The following is a 13789-nucleotide window of genomic DNA, read 5'->3' as shown; positions in this document are numbered from 1 at the left end:
TGTGTGTGTGTGTGTATGTGTGCGCTCCTGCGTGTGTGCCCGCGAGCCTGTGCGTGGTGCAAGGCCTGGAGCACCAGTGCTGTGTGCTGTGTTACGGCTGTGAGTGTAACCTGTGTGGCTTGCCTTTTCCTTTGGAACCCCGCTGCCTCGTTTCTGAAACGAGGGCATAGAACTGAAGTTAGCTGCGAGTTTTCAGCCTGCTCACGCTGTTCTTTGATCCCGAGACCCAGAGACCCAGTTTGAACCCAATGGAAAGGCATCCAAAGCCACAACTGCACAGTGATGAACACAGGAGACCACCTCAGGAGTAGTGAGCCTCCTGGGCTGAGGGGACTCAGCTGGGACCATAGAACAGGCTGATGGTGGCGGTGGTGGGAGAGCAGAGAGAAGCTTCCAGAATACCACAGGCAGTTGGCTCTTAAGACTGCAGTCCACCACCTTTCTCTTGGGAAGAGGTCACCTCTTCTCTCACTCCACATGTGCTGGACGTGGAGGTCACAGCCACTTCTAGAGGCCAGGGAGACTGCAATATCTCCGACCTTTTGACATTATGACATCGTGTTGTCATCCACAAAGTCACACTCAAAACCATGTGACTGAGCTACAAAAGCAAAACAAAATAAAACAACCACACAGACGGAATCACCAACTCCTTAGTGCTTCTCACTGTCTGTATGTGTGATTATGTTTGTGTATGTATATAGGTGTGTATGGATATGTGTGCGTGCACGTTGTATGCATGTGCACATGTCTGCGTCTGTGTATCTGTGTGTGTAGGTATGTATGTATGTGTGCAATGCACTTGTCTATGCTTGTGCACCTATGTCTGTGTGCATATGTATGAATGTATATATGTATGTATTCATGCATGCATGCATGCATGAGTTTGTGTGTGCATTTGTGTGGATATGCATGTGGGAGCCAGAGGTCAAGCTCAGCGGTTGTTTCTCAGGAGCCGCTCACTTTGCTTTCTGAATCAGGCTCTCTGGTTGGAATTTACCAGGCAAGTTAGGCTGATTGCTATCTGCCTCCCCAGGGGTGGCATTACAGGCGTGTGCTAGCATAACCAGATTTTTACTTGGTTTCTGGGGGTCAAACATATGTCTTCATGCTTGTATGACAAACTTTACTCACTGAGCTATCTTCCCATCCCCCTAATTTGCAATTTTTTTAAAGATTTATTTATTGTATGTATGTGAGTACACTGTCACTGTCTTCAGACACATCCTGTAACAGATAGTTGTGAGCCACCATGTGGTTGCTGGGAATTGAACTCAGGACCTCTGGGAGAGCAGTTGGTGCTCTTAACCACTGAGCCATCTCTCCAGCCCAATTTGCAATGTTTTAAGTAAAATATTGACCTTGCATTCAAACGCTTTCATAGTTCTCCTTAGCCTTATGCATTAGCTGTAAACCAGAGACACTCTTGTGCAGATTTTGAAAGGTCCCCAGGATGAGCAGATTGAGCTCATGTCCAAATTCAATGCTTACCTCAAGATGACAAGATGGTTGAACAGAGTCACTTAAGTCCTGCGTCACTAAGTCTGATCTTAATTTGATTCTTGTTTCCATGCTGGGAACCTTTCTTCTTCTCTTCTTGGAGTTTCTAAAACTTTGATTCTGCCTTGAAAGTGAGCTATTGTATTTGGAAATGTGTGTCGGTTTTCATGAATTAAATTGTTGAAAGTATGTGTATGTGAGGGCAGTGCCTGTGAAGTCCAGAAGAGGGCATCAGATTCCCTGGACCCAGAGCTATAAGTGGTTGGGAGCCACCTATTTTGGGTGCTGGGAACTGGGTCCTCTGTGAGAGCAACAAGTGCCTTTTAACTGCCGAGCCATCTCTCCAGCCTTGCCTTCAGGAATTTATTGAAGAATTGTGTCCTGGGCCGGCTTGTATCTGTCCTACGTTGGAGCCTAGGGCTTCAAACGTGTTAAGCGGACACTGCCACTTAGCTACATTCCAGCCCATGTTTTACCTTTTGCCTCGAGCAGGGTCTCACTAATTAGCCCAGGCCAGCCTTGAACTTCCTGTGTAGCAGATGAAAGCTTTGGATTTACAGACCTCCTGAGTACCCAGTTTCATAGTCCTGTGTCACCAATCCCAGCTGCACACCATGTTTCTAAGGTCTCAAAGAAATAGAAGACATCTCCGTGTTTTGATTTGATTGATCATGTGTTGAAATCGAAATATTTGGTAAATGTCTTATTAAAATACATTATTGAAACAAACCCTTTCTGTCTCTTTATCATGTAAGCAGCTGTCAGAAAAACGCAAAACTGGGACTCAGGGGATGGCTCGGCTGGTAAAATGCTTGCTGTGCCAGCATGAAGACTTGAGTTCCACTCAGAACCAATGTAAAACATCCAGGCATGGTGATTTGTATTCCCAGAGCTGGAGATGTAGAGACAGGTGGATTCCCAGGGCTTGCTGCCCAGCCAGTCCAGCCTGCTTGGCAAATGCCAGCTTCAGTGAGAGATGCTGACTTAGAACTCTCAACGTGGACAGTGTCTGAGGAATGACAGGCAAGGTTGACCTTTGGCCTCAGGACAGTGTCTGAGGAATGACAGCCAAGGTTGACCTTTGGCCTCAACGCACAGGTGCATGAACATACAAGCACATGCATCCACACACATATGAACACACGAAGAATGTGAAACTACACGTGTGCGACTTGTAAGTATAGTCATTGTACAGGATGTGTCAGCCATCAGAACTTGTGGGGCTTCTCTCAGTTCTCTCTTGGCTTTTCTCTGGTACCTTCTTTCTGTCATCCCTTTCCTGTTTAGGTTTTATATCTGTTGGGCCCCTGAAGTACATACTGAGAGCTCCCTGGGCTCATATTTTGCCTACACAGCTCATCTCCTCTCTGTTTAAACATTTACCGCCTTCCTGGGTTTTCTGGCTGTGAGATGCTGGCTGGCTCTCCGTGCTAGATGACGGTAGTTTTCTCTTGAGGATTTACATCTATCTATCTATCTATCTATCTATCTATCTATCTATCTATCTATCTATCTCATATGCATGTCTGTCTGTCTGTCTGTCTATGTGTACCAGTAAGCCACAGGAGCCTACGGAGGGTGCCATGCCTCTTTCCAGCTCGTCACTGTTTGCTTTTGTGCCTTCCTTTCCCTGGGAGTCAGCTCTTTCCTTGGAGCTTCTGCCTGAAGTATAGGTGTTGCTTCATACAGGGTCAGTCTGGACTGTGAGACTCCCCCTCCTTTGCCTGAAGTCCCCCAATCGACCTCTCGTTCTTTCCCTCCCTCCCTCGCTCCCTCCCTTCTCTTTGCCTCTCTATTTATCACACACAGTCTATGCCAGAGGACAGTTTGGATGCATGGCTCATGATCGGCTTGCATTGTGGGTGGGACACAATATGGCCTCAGAGTGTTGAACCAGCTCTCTCCATGTGCCCCCACCTCGATGCCACAGGCCCAAAGCAACCCAGCTAGTGGGTCTCAGACTGAAGCCCGTGACTCAAAAATAAACCTTTCTTCTTCTTAAGCTGACTTATCTCAGGTATTTGTTACAGTAGTGGCTAACTGACTACCACAGAGTATTTGCCAGTAGTTTATCTCCTGGGTGTGGGGCTGCCGCTGCGGGATCTGTGGATGTTTCTAGAGGCATCTCTTGGAGAAGCTGTCTCCCGCTGCTCAGCAGAAGCGAGAGAGGCAAGTGCAGCTGAGTCCCCTGGAGGTTCTCAATATGAAACCTGCTCACACACCACGGCCCCTCTCCACATTCAACTCACCCCCTGAGCTGGGGCATAGCATGCCAGCTGGTGACCCCATCTTTACCCTGGTACACCCAGTCTATGGCAGTTTGGTGACAGCATCCCGAATGCACTAAGAGCAGCACTACGGGTGCTGGCAGACGGCAGGATGGCAACCAGCAAGGTGTGTCTTGTTATGGTTAAAAAAAAAAAAGGAACCCTGGTGGTCACGCTCTCTGGCTAGTTCCGGCTCCAGCAGGCCACTGGAATTAGCGCTAATTTATCTCAGATTAGTATCTTTCCTGGCGGCTCTCTGCTGCCTTGGACTCTCTGGTTCCAGCTATCCAGCAAAATCATGGTTCTAGAAGTCCAGCAGTGGCTGACCTATGACAGCTTTGTGCCACAGACTCTGCCCACACTCTCAGCAACCGTCCCCTGGTAGTTAAAGTATAAACTCCCAACTACCCAGTAAAATCAAACTGTAACCCAACAATCAGATTTATAGTTAAATCTTCAATCCACAATACATCCACAGAATAACTTCACCGCCAATTAATAAAGATAGGAACCACCTAGCTAGGCAAGATAAAGTTGACTCAGTCCACCCGGATCTGGATCATCCTGCTCTATTGTCTCCATGTTGATTTTTTGCATCCCCCTCCTCCTCTCTCCTTCCTAGACTCCCCCCACCCCCTTCCTTCTCATCCAATGATAGGCTTCGCCTTTTCCTGGACCAGCCTTGATGCATAATGCCATCATCCTACAGTGTCTATCCTCAGTTCCCAGCACAGTCCAGACAGTGTTCCCTTACAGTGAGTCCTTATAGGGCAGGCATGTCAGAATGAATTAGGTTGGTCCCACTGGTGGCACTAAACATGGCGGAACCTTCACATGCCTCAGGACCTTTGCACATGCTGTCCTTTTCTACAGCACCACTTCCTGTACCTTTCTGACCTCATCAGCCCTTAACTCCTTTGCTCCTGGTAGGCACTGATCACTTTCAATTCCTCCAGCTCCCCTGAGGGGATCACCTCATCTAGTCAGCCTTTGTCTATCAGATGTAGACACCGTGGAGCACAGGGGGTCAATGCATACCATTCCCAAGCTGATGGCACCCTGCTGGGTTTCTTTCTTACACATGATGGTTAATCTTGACTCTCACCTCTCACATACGCAGCTGGAGAGATGGCTCAGTGGTTAAGAGCACTAGCTGACCTTCCAGAGGACCTGGGTTCAATTCCCACCATCTACATGACAGCCCACAACCATCTGTACCTCCAGGTCTGACGCCCTCCCCTGGGTTCCTGAGCACTGCGCTCATGCAGTGCACAGCCATGTGTGCAGGCAAAGCACCCAGACACGCCAAACAGAATAAAAATAAACGGAGACGAATGAAGCCACCAGGATGCCAGCGTGCATGATGACACACTGCGTGCATCTGTTAGTTTTTGTTTTTTCTTCAAAACTGGGATCAAATACCTGACAAAAATCAGTTTAAGCAGGGAAGGGACTCTTTTGGCTACAGCTAGAGGGGATGATGTCATGGTGCGAAGGCATGGTGGCAGGAATGTGAGGTAACTGGTCACTCCGCACCTATAGCCAGGAAGCAGAGGGCAGGCAGGAAGTGGGTCCAGGCCCTAGGGACACACTTCATTAAGGCTCCAGAACCTTCCGTTACAGCGCCATCAGCTGGGGTCTGAGTGTTCATGTGAATGGCCTATACACACGAGTTCACGCACATTTAAACCTCACTGAAAATTCTTCAGAGTTCCTTTGTTGTTGGTAGTGGGTAGGCAGGATTCTGAGGTATTAACCCGGGCATCACATGTGGGCTAAGCACTTTTCCTCTGCCCCATACCCCAGACTGAAGTTAGTTGGTTCCCGTGAACTCTCTTCAAGGAGAGCAGAGGGGAAGACTGAGGCAGAGAGCTTTGCTCGGAGTTACACAGGTAGGTGGAGCAGGGTTTTAGTCCGGGTGACCCGATGTAAACCCTACATGTTATGTGTGTGTGCGTGCGTGCGTGCGTGCTGGGTGTGTGTGTGCATGCATATGTGTGTGTGCGTGCATGTGTGCATGCGTGCTGTGTGTGCATGCGTGTGTGCACATGTGTGTGTGCCCGTGTGTGCGTGCATATGTGCGTGTGTGTGCATGCGTGTGTGTGCATGCGCCTGTGTGCGTGCATGTGTGCGTGCATGTGTGCGTGCGTGTGTGTGCATGCGTGTGTGTGCCTGTGTGTGTGCTCGTGTGTGCATGCATGTGTGTGTGCATGTGTGTGTGCATGCGTGTTTGCACTTGTGTCTATCGCTATTTCCTGGTAACGCTGGAGTCAGTTCCCAGGCTCTTCTGAGGTGCATCCTCCCAGACCCTTAACCAGTTTCTTCAAATCACTCCGTGCAGTTACGCTGCCCTCTTGTGTTCATAGCCCAATCATGTAGATGCCTCACTGACCAATAGTAGCCCAGACCGTTTCTAAGCCAGCTGAACTTCTCTCAGGGCCGCCTGCCCTGGGTCTTTTTGAGCTCTTGAGTACCCTTGGAAGGCCGTGTCTTCACATGGACTTGCAGGTGTTGGCCACAGCTGGGAGCGTGTGAGAGGCCTTTGTTGCTAGCTCCCCCCAGGCCTGACAAAACCCAAGAAACACTAGTTTATACCTTCAGTGGTGTAAGTTAGGACTCCCTCTCCTGACTCCTTCTCAACAACCCTGATGATAACTTGACCTAAACTTGCAATAAAAATTTCTATGTCAGAGTGATCAACACAAAGGAGATATGTCGTCCCTCTGTCCTGCTGTGCCCTATACTTGGAAGAGGACCTTAGGGTTGCAGAAAAGGAAACCATATGGGTTTTTGGGAAGAGCATTCTGGGTAATGGGAATAGCAAGTGCAAAGACCTTGGAGCATTTGGGGGACAGTGAGAAGGAGGCAGGTAGGACTAAAGGAGTGCGTTCAGGAGAAACACACAATGAGGGCAAGAATCAGAGGAAGCAGCCATTCTGGGGGCCTCAGAGGCATGCCTTGACGGGACTGACTGGGACACCGTGTGTGAGCAACTTGAACTGCATTTTTGTTTGAAACAATTTTTAAATTACATTTATTTGTTTAGTGCATGCATGTGTGTGCGTGAGTGTGTGTGCATGTATGCATACACAGACAGACATGTAATAGCATGCATGCATGGTTTTCTCCTACCATGTGTGTGCAGAGGATTCAACCCGGGTCCTCAAGCTTGCACACAAGCACTTTCACCTGTGGAGACATGTTCCCATCTCATCCCCAGGTAGTAAAGCAGCCATTCTCGATCTATGGGTTATGACCCCTTTGGGAGTTGCATATCAGACATCCTGCATATATCAGATATTTATATTATGATTCGTAACAGTAGCAAAATTACCGTTATGAAGGAGCAGCTAGATAAATGTATGGTGGGGGCCACCATAACAGGAGGAAATGTATTAAAGGGTCTCAGTGTTAGGAAAGTTGAGAACCACGGGGTTAAAGGAAGCAGGGGTCTGATAGGGTCTGCAAAGCCGTTTTGAAGATTCCTTAAATGTTGGGCCTGGCATTTAACATACCACGAGTTTGAGTTTAGCTTTGGCTACATAGCAAGACCTCTGGCTCAACAATATGAAGAAAAACATCCTCAAAGGTCTTTAGGGTCAGTGAGGTGGCTCAGTGTATAAAACTTCTCATTGCCAGGCCTGATGACAGAGTTTAATCTGTGGGACTCACGATGTAGAAGGGGAGGGGAGAACTGACTCCCACAAATTATCCTTTGACCCCTCCACATGTGTGCAACACACACATACACACACACACACACAGAGAGAGAGAGAGAGAGACAGACAGAGACAGAGACAGAGACAGAGACAGAGAGACAGAGAGAGAGAGAGATCTAAAAATAATTGATGGTCATCAGAAGGGGGAATTGGTGGGTTAGACAGACAGGGCTATCCAAATCTAGGAGGAACATGTCGACTGTCTGAAATAGATTTGGGCTATTCTGGAGAGAATCAACTTGCTTTAAAACCAGTCTGGAAGCTGAAGTGAGGGAGGGAAGAAGGGGGCTAAGGAGAAGTACGAGTTCTTAGCTTCTGTCTCCTTTATTCTCTAGGGCATTCTGCTTGGTTTGGGCAGGGTAGCAGGCAGGGTAGCAGGCCCTGGAGAAGTGTTTTTGAGGATGGAGTTTCTCAGGGACATTGCTGTTGGAGTTCTTGGTCACTCCGAACAGGAATGATGTCTCCAATCAGATCACATCTCTCCCAGCCGGGTCAGTCGCATCTTCAGCGCACTGGGCCTTTTGTGCTGGGTGCTCTGTTGACGGCAGTGCCTCTCGCTCCTGACGGCCGAGTCCATTGTGCCAGCAATTATAGCATTTTCTAAGTAAATGCCAGCTGCTTATCTCCTCTCGTCTCTCTTAAAATTCTATCCACGCTTCGGAGATTTTCCTGCGTGAAGCATCTCATCTCCCCTTCATTTTCTCTTCTCTCTCTCCTCCCCTCCCCCCACTTCTGGACTTAAAGGTTTCTGCTCTGACTCTGTGAGTGTGGCAGATGAGACAGAATACATCCTCATGGGCTTTGGAATCAGACAACCGGGTTCTAATCCCAGTCCTGCCGCATGCCACCTGGGCACCCTTGAACTGATTGGTTAACCTGTTGGAGTCGTCTCTTTCTTATCAGTAAAGTGGGATGAGAATAGTCGTTTCCTAATATAATAGTTGAATAAGCTAATTGACTCCAGAGCTTGGTACAATTTTACATGTGCTCAAACAATAGGCATGAGGGTCTTTCACTCTTCAGTAACCTTTAAATTAATTTTAAGTTATCACGCAAGGGCTGAGGAGGCGACTTAATAGTAGGATAGCGTGCGACTCGATAGGAGAGCATTTGCTTAGATTGCATGATCCCCAAGGCAAAACTAGATCATCCATAAACTGCTACCCATTATATAATTAATAAGCTATAGCCAAATAAATTAAAAGCTATTTTGGTTAGGCCGGATGCAATTGTGTACAAGTGCGTTACTGTGTTACTCAGGAGACTGAAGTGGGAGGCTCACATACACTCAGAACACGATCCAAGAAGTCAGTAGCAGGAGTTAAGACGAAAACTGAGTGCATGGAAACCTTGTTCATTGAATTATAGCAGAAAAGTTCTCAAGCCTAGGGAAGAAACAGACAGGCAAGCATATTAACTATTAGGACCCCAGACAGACACAGACAGAAAAGAACTCTACGACGCAAACATACAATGCCAAGACTGCAGAACCAAGGCCGTTAAAAGATGGAAGGGAAACTCATCAGAGTAACACCGGGAAGCCTTAAAAGCTAGAAATCCATGCAGTGATATATTTTAAGCCTTGGAAGTCAATAGTTGCCAACCGAGATTCTTATATGCAGCGATCTTTAAGGATTGATAAGAAAATAAAGACCTTGTCAGGCAAGTGCTAAATAAAGCAGTCTGTGATCGCCGGTTATCTCAGCCAGGGCAACATAGGCAAGAATAGGTTGCATGGGAAGAATCAATGGATAAGTGAGAATTAGGAAACACTAAATTATATCCAAGACCGTGGACATGGGGTCTAGTATGAATAGATTAGAACAAAGAGCGTTCAAACCAATCCCGAAAAATGGCCAACACAATCGCAGGAACCCTCTCCACGAATGACATAATGATACAGAGTTGTGGGCTGTGTAAATAGACCCAAAGCAAAGAGCAAGACAAGGCCAAGTATTCATCCTCTGTGAGAGAACACACCTCACAGGCAAAGACACACCTAGACCGAAGTGAGTGGGTAAAGTCAAGATGCCACGTTACAAACAACCAGGAGGTGCTTCCCTCAGACCGGATGATGTAAACTGCACACAAAATTAGAGATGCCCCAACCCCGAGGCTCCTCACCATAGAATCCAGATATTTTGGGCTCTCTCCCTCTACTCCTCTTCTCTCTTTCACTCTCCCTCTGCTACCTCACCATTCCCCGGCCCCCGTTCCCCATGGCGACTTCCCTGGCCTTGGTTCTTGGAGCCAGTGAAGTCAGCCATGTGAGACCAGCTTCCCAATAAACCTGCCTTTAGCACAATCTAAAAATAAATAAACGGATAAAGAATTAGGGATAATCAAAGCCACTGCTTGTTGATAAAGAGAAAACCCATTGAGAAGATTGAGAAAACCAATTGTCAACATTGTAAATACGTATGTAGCAAACACTGACGGAATCAATCTCACGAAAAGGTGCTGTTGGAAGTAAAGGGACAGATATGTCTGGATGTCACAGTGTAGGACTTCAACTCAAACAGATAATTCAGGCCAAAAATTCTTTCAGTGAAATCGCACCATAGATCCGATGTATTTACAAGTCACCTAGAGAATATTTTACCCTGTAGCTGTGGAACACACAGTTGGCCACAGAACATTGAATGGAGCAAGCCTTGGTCAAAAACAACCTCTGAAAAGCCCAAGCGAAACCAACCAACCGAAATGAACTCCCGGGCCCTCAAAACTCAATTTTATCAGAGTGTAATGAAACAAACGGACATCGGTAGTAACAGAAATTACTGATACACGGACGCTAAACAGCACATGACTGAATGATCAATAGGGTCGTTGGAAAAATCAGGAAAGACTTCCTGAGCTAAAGTGAAAACGACTTATCAGAATGGTTAATTTACGGCAGCGGGAGTCCCCAAAAGGGAAAGTATAGCTATGAGCTATATATGTTAAAAAAAAATTAAGGAATGTTCGGGCCAGCAAGATGGCTCAGAGGGTAAAGGCACTTGCAGCCAAGCCTTGAGGGCTCGGGTTCAAGTTTTAGGACCCACATGGTGGAGGCAGAGAACTGACTGACTCTTGCAGGTTGTCCTTGGATCTCTACATGTGCAGCATGGCATGTGAGCATGAGAGTGTACATGGGTGCATACGTGCCTACGCACACACATATACATAAATGAACGTCTAAAAAGCCAGATTCCAAATAAACTTAACAATTTATCTCAAGGTCCTAGATAAACCAGAACAAGATAAGCCTCGGCTCAGTAGATAGAAAGAAATAATAAAGATTATGGAAGAAATGAATGAAATGGATATTGAAAGAATAATACAAGGTACTAGAGAGATGGTTCAGTGACTGGTCTTCCAGAGGACCAGGGTTCAATTCTAGCATCCACACGGCAGCTCACAACTGCCCGCAACCTCAGTTCTAGAAGATCTGGAAGCCTCACACATATGGTACATATATGCACTCAAGTAAATAATAAAAATAAATCATAATAAAACTCCCTAAAACGAGATGGATTGGTGCCTTAAGAACAATAACTAAAGCTGACCTCTGGCCCCTATATGCGTGTGCACACATGTGCATGAACATCTACACACATGAACTCTCTGGCGCGCACACACACATCTTGCTCACCCGTGTGCCCCGCAGAGTTCTGAGCGTGTTGAAGGTGAGCTGGGCTAAGTTACAGTGTTTGGTGGGTTATGCACAGCCAGTACATCTTGTGACTAAGAATATTTTCAACTCAGTGAGATTCTGGGGCTGCCACCCTGTGGCTAGTGAAGCAACGTAGACTGTGGGGGTGAGGGCTGAGCAGAGGGGACCCACAGGTAGAAGAAAAAATAGTGGTTCTGACAAAGTCATCCCTGGGCAGTTTGGGACATGAACCTTCTGGGATCGATGGAGGCTAGACAGAATGGAAGTGTGAATCTCCGTGCTCCCAACACGTTTGGTGCTCACCAGCTGGAGGTTTTCACTATAATGGCCAGTTTGATGGTTGCTGCTTCGGAAGGACTGACATGCTGAGCCTTTAGGGGTACCAGTGGGGCCCTCACTATCTTGCACCATTGAAGATGCGACACTCTGGGCATTGCTCTAGCCATGCTCCCTGAAGGCATCTTCCTCCTGAGACCATGCTCTGCACAATGTTGGGGCTCAGTGACAGAGGACTAGCGATGTGGGATGCACCCTGTGTAAGCCTCTAGAACAGAAGCTAGGCCTTTGTTACCCCACCCATAGGCCAAAGCACAGCACCGCGCTGTCTGGAGCTCTAGGACCGGAATGGCATCATTTTCGTGTGTCTTTTCGATTCTCTGTGTCCACTCTGCATTGACTGGGGTCTTAGGAGCCATGCAATAGTCTTTATTTCTCAGGCTTCCCAACCTCACGCCTGCAAAGCTGTTCTTTCCTGATTAACGGTGGTTATTGAGCCTGGAATCCAGCAGGGGGAGGTAGAGGACAGTAGAAAGAACGCCCTGATTTAGCTGAGCGGCCACATCTGTGCTCTCTCCCCTTGCTCCCTTTCTCTGGTGGTACCCGAGTTGCTCTTGAAGTAGGAAGATGCTTGGGACTAGGGAGGAAAAGGTAACAGGAATGAAAAAAGGAGACAGGAATGCCACGGGCTGGGGTGGACCTCAGTCCCTTCTCTGGTCTTCCTCTGGCCTGGTTCTATCTGTCTTCCATGCCCTTGGGCAACAACAGAAGCTTTTCAGACCTGCTCTGCAGGGGGCGTACCGCACGACTGACCGACCGGCATGGGAAGCCAAGCTCACTGACCTGGCTTAAGTGTATGATCCACTGGGGAGGAAACCAGGGTACAGGAGCCGGTGTGGCCTCTCCATGGCAACACAGGCAAGGAAAGGAACCGGAATCTGCAGCCAGGAGGGGCCGCTGCCAACCTCAGATGTCCCCCGCAGCAGCCTGTCTCCGCATGTGGCCATCTGATTCTTGGCCTGTGGCTCATCTGATGTGCTTGCTGTGGGTGTAAAAAGCCACACGCTGGGTTTTTAAAGAATTAGAATGAAAAAGTAAATATAAAAGTATGACACTAATGCTGTTCTATATTAGTAATGTGCTAGCATGATTAGTTTCAGTTATATTGCATCGACGGCTATTAAAGTTAATTGCACCTCTCTGCATTTTAAGAAATACAAGAAAATATAAAGTCACAGATGTAGCTTACATTACAGTCTTAACGGTCAGCACTGGGCTGGAATTTACGGCCCACCTACGTCATCTTTATCTTCTTCCCTTTTAATTGCAAAGAGACAGGCTCTCTTCCATATGTTCTCCAGTCTGGTGTCCTACTGGACTCAAGAGAGGGATCTTCATGACTAAGTCTTCTGAGAAGTCGAGACTCCTGACACATACCACAATGCTTTGCTTTCAAAACCGATTGTAAACCACTCGGTTCTACGGCGTGTATTTAGATGTCTTGCTGTGTCTACTCAGCTAGGTCCCATTCTTGCCATCCTTCAGGGAATGAGTCTTTCTTAGAATTTTTCTCCTGGGGATAGGTAAGCAATGTCTACCCCCCCCCCCGCCCCCCATCTCATAAGATCCCCAGAACAACCGAAGTGTTGCTATACCTAAGTTTATCCTGGGAATCAATGAGTTTATTAGGGCCATTTATAGAGCATGGATGAAGGGTTACAAGCAGGAGGGTCAGTGACTGTAAAGTAGCCTCAGTGGAAGGCTCGTGGCCAGTGTGGATGGAAGCTCCCTCAAGGCTGCAAAGATGGAGCTCTGCCCTTTCAGCTTTTCCTAGTCTGTGTACCCTAGCCCTTCCAGGCCCCGCCCCAAAGGTAGAAATGCATGCAAATGGCTGGTAGGAGTGGTTGGAAACTCAGAGGGCGGGTCCAATGACTCTCCCCGCCCACTCCTTTCATGAGGGAGGGGCTGTCATTCACCAACAAGTCTAAAGCTGATAGGCTCTTGAAAGTGGCACAGTTGATCTGATAAAGACGGCCCCTGCCGTGCTCTCAGGACCAGGTTCCCAGCAGGCCTTCAGAACTGGAAAGACTAGGCTGAAAAACTCCAGCGGGGCTTCAGAAGATCGTCCTCCAACCCAGTGGTACCTTGGGAAGATGAAGGGAGCCACCCTTGGAAATCGCTAGCATCAAGTTATGTAGTCACGGAGACAGTGTGGCCTGAAGGCAAATGGAGGGGCTTTGGAGCAGCACAGTTTCATAGTCAAGTTCACTTCCGAGCCTCCCCCTCCCCACCCGGACACCTGAACCAGGATTGTGATTTATTTCCCGACCGGTTATTCTGTAGACTCCAGAGTGGTTAAATTCATTTTGGGT

At 47.7% G+C, this 13789-nt stretch overlaps 1 protein-coding gene across 1 annotated transcript in view; it reads left to right on the top strand.

The window, feature by feature from the left end:
• Kazn (kazrin, periplakin interacting protein) overlaps window positions 1-13789 on the top strand; it is a 990282-nt gene that overhangs the window by 39364 nt on the left and 937129 nt on the right. The gene's annotated exons all lie outside the window — the stretch shown is intronic.

Source organism: Rattus norvegicus, chromosome 5 (genome assembly GCF_036323735.1).
Source record: "Rattus norvegicus strain BN/NHsdMcwi chromosome 5, GRCr8, whole genome shotgun sequence".
In the NCBI taxonomy this organism is placed as follows: Eukaryota; Metazoa; Chordata; class Mammalia; order Rodentia; family Muridae; genus Rattus; species Rattus norvegicus.
The sequence above is the reverse complement of the archived record's forward strand: the minus strand, read 5'-3'. Positions and strand labels throughout refer to the sequence as shown.